Raw genomic sequence first — 3,708 nt, forward strand, 5'->3', positions numbered from 1 at the left:
GCGCCGACGTCCCCTCCCACGAGCTTTAATCTCTCATATTTAATTCCCGATATTACTACACTGCGAAAACGAACGGTGTGATGCATCATAATATTTTAACTTGTTAAAATTTAAAAGTCTGAAAATTACTTGTTGTACAAAGTTTTAAACGCATCATAAACAAAGTGCTTTCAAATGTGTATTTATATACATAACTTACTGTCTAACGAAAATGCGTGTATTCCTTATTTACCAAATGTCTTATTTACAAAAGGAAAGCAGTGAAGAAGCGAATGAAACTTCACATTGTCAAATACAGGCTTAAAATCAGCCGAAATGAATGATAATTCGAACCGTTACCGATCGTTACTTCCATTATTTTCGTTTAATAAAAACGTATGTGTATTGTTGATTAACAAAGAATCATTGTTCCGCCGGCAAATTAACGCTAAGCTCGTTACCCTCTTTTAAGCACTTTCACCGATCGCCTCTTTATGGTCCGCGTCCGCTTTATCGTCACGTTCCTCTTAACGTGTCGCGTCGCTACCTGTGTTCGCGAGACGGGTGCATGGCGAGATGCTGATTAAAACCGTTAACAATACCTCGCCTCGACGAAGAATCGAGTTACGAGCTTTACGAGCGACGTATTATTCTCGCTGGTCATTGTACGAGTGGCCGATAATACTCTTACGCCCGTGTAATTAGCAAAAACGAATCGGAATCCGTGACGTACCTCCACTTTTAATTAGACTCCGACTACCACTAGTCGAATGCGATCGATAATCGAGATACCCGCGGTGTCTCTGCCGATTCACGTGCAGAGATCATGGATTCGTATTATACGTTGGAAACTAACGCCCAATTTTAATGAGCCAAAATGTGCGGCAGAACATTTAAAAAAAAAAAACAGCTTGATTTCAGATAAATATTTTTCAGTAATAAGTTTAAAAATATGTTTTGAAACAAATGTGTCAACACACCTCGGCAAGGTTCAACTACATCTACCTTCCTCTTTATTGTTGCAGGAAGTGCCTTTGATTCACGACTATAAGCTTCGAAAGGATAAAATCAAACACAGGAAAAATACTAAAAAAAAAAAAAAATAATATACACGCACAAACGTGTGTACCACGTGATGAAATTATTCAGCGGAAGATCTCTCGGCCGCCCGAGCACACCTTGCCGGAAATCTCCGCGTCGCGCGTCTCGTCGAGGGACCGAAATTAGTCTCGCTCTCCGCGTCCATTGGGGTGGGAAGCTTAAAAGCGGAATCGGCCCGACGATAACCGGTTGCGGCGCAATGCCCAGGCCTTAGTCAGGTGTGTCCGACGACGAACGTACTAAATCTACGAGAGTTACGCGGCCGCCGCGCGAATAAATGCTCCCGCGGAGATTCATGGCGCAATTCACGTTGACTTGATATCGTTCGAGTGAACGGGGGACAAGGAATTATTCCGGGCCCCCGTGAATACCGAATCGGTTGCCGTTCTCGTCTCGAGTGGAGAACGACCGGGCCGTGTCGATTGTACAGGTATCAGTGGTGTTGCGTTGTAACGCCGCGCGGTATAGCTGTGTCCACAAACGGCTTTGCCGTGGATATCGATGCTTCTCGGGATCGATGCACAGAGAGGGTTCACCATTCGCGGAACATTTTCCATGGACATGAGCAATAAACGAGGAATATCGAACGGAAGTGAGTGAACGCGCCAGGGACTCAGCTCACTGTAATGATCGGAGGCCTTTTGAAAAGTGTAGCCGTTGCTGTTGGTTGACTGTAGCTATATTGCGAGTATATACAGTACATAGATGAATAGATGAATTCATTTATTCCAGTTCTCTTTGAGAGACATAAGATATAGGTATGACTCGCGCGAGATGAAGAGTTACGATATTTTTTTTTGTGCACAAGCTTCTTCGTCCTTTTTATTCCTCCTGCTTTGACTCCCGGTAGATTATATATTCTGTTAGGCTCTTTTGCCACCATGGGATATGTGTACGATTCGTAAAAAAAGTTTATTAAAATCACAAGATTTATGTATACATATATACAACCAAATGATTAATCAATCATCTTGTAAAAAGTTTATGCCTTTTTATATTACTGTATACTGATACTAATTATAAATTCCAATCTGGAGATACAGTAGTGTTTTGGCGCTAAGACAAGCGCAGCGACACTAACATATTCCTTTTTTATGGTCTTTTTATGTCACAGAAATTCTTCTGCACTGAAGATTAAGTGCGATTAAAACACAAATTAGCAGTACTGACAAACGTAACATTCGTTTCCAAACGACAACGGTGCTCGGAATGAAATTGGGAAAGTTTTTCTTGGAATATTTTTCGAAAATTTTCGCAATTTAGATAAGAACCAGAAGCAGAAGCAAGCTGTAAATACGAGATTGGGGACAATAAAACCGCTGAACTTTTCAGAATTTAAGTCGAGAGCGGCGGTCGCAGAGAGCGAAAGATATATATCTGCCGACGCGAGAGAGATCAGCATAACGAGATAAAAGCAGAGAGTTATCCTGGACGATTAAGGGGAACGAATCCAGAATGTCGAGGTTGTCCCCTCTCACCTTCCCCCTTCTTGGAAAGGGTGCGACAACCGGTTAACGCGCCGATAAAGGGAGAAACATCGCGATGGACGCGAGAGATCGATACTCGGCTCATAAGTCGAGGGCCCCCATCGGGTGTCGGTCGCGACAGCGTCCCAGAACTACAACCTATCCGTCGAGGAATATTGATATACAGGGTGTCCCGTCATTCGCCACTTCCGTTCGATATCACTCCCCCCCCCCCCAATGTTCAAAAGAATTTCTTATGGTATGAATAATATAAGTAATAATTACCTCTGAAGAGGCGAATTTGATCCCACAGTTGCGGTTCGATAAATCAGCATTTATATAAAGTACATACCTGAAACAAAAAGAAAATATGTCCTATGATTATTTCTTATTCGAGCAGTTCGCATTTTTGTTTTTACATATACAATTATATACAAATATAATTAATATACGTTTTTAATTAATTCACTGTATTTTCCAATACACATAATTACGTAGCTTTTCTTTTATAAATGCGAATTAATAAAATAAATGAATGACGCGTGAATTATTTTCAATCGACTCAATCTCTGCCTTCCAATAAATACTCCAAATTGATCGAGGAATTAACGCGGTGTTTTCAGACACCCCGTATGTCTAAACGCGATATATCGATGGCCAATCGATGAATTACATCGGCACGCCGTTAACTACTAGCGCCGAGCTGACTCGGACTTGCTCCAGGTTGATACGATCGATTCGATTTGCGAGCACCCTTCGTCCACTTCTTCTTCTTCTTTGTGGAACACCCGCAGGCTGGTCGATCGTCGATAAAGTTCCCGGGGAATCTTGGAAATCTTCGTGGTCTCGGTAGAAAACAGAGGGGATGCAGAGAGAAGTAGAAAGGAGGTCGGGAAGGGGAGAAGTTAGTGTCCTGCACAAGGATGACATGGGAAACGATGCGCCCGAGGGACGAATACACGAGATACGAGCCGTGAGCAACCTGTAACCGCCTAGAAATTTATTTCACGAAAGGAATGGCAAATCGAGACCGTGAATTTTCCAGTTTACTTCTTCAATCTCTTACAGGTTTCTCTTAGGCAGAGCCTTTGATCTTCTCTTTCTCTTTTTCTCTCCCTGTCTCTCTCTCTCTCTCTCTCTCTCTCTCTCTCTCTCTCTCTCT

General features: G+C 42.5%; 1 protein-coding gene across 1 annotated transcript in view; it reads right to left on the minus strand.

Annotated features, from left to right (window-relative positions):
- LOC108752849 (CCR4-NOT transcription complex subunit 6-like) overlaps positions 1-3,708 on the minus strand; it is a 530,007-nt gene that overhangs the window by 71,875 nt on the left and 454,424 nt on the right. The window lies entirely within an intron of this gene.

This window comes from Trachymyrmex septentrionalis, unplaced genomic scaffold (assembly GCF_001594115.1).
Source record: "Trachymyrmex septentrionalis isolate Tsep2-gDNA-1 unplaced genomic scaffold, Tsep1.0 scaffold62, whole genome shotgun sequence".
In the NCBI taxonomy this organism is placed as follows: Eukaryota; Metazoa; Arthropoda; class Insecta; order Hymenoptera; family Formicidae; genus Trachymyrmex; species Trachymyrmex septentrionalis.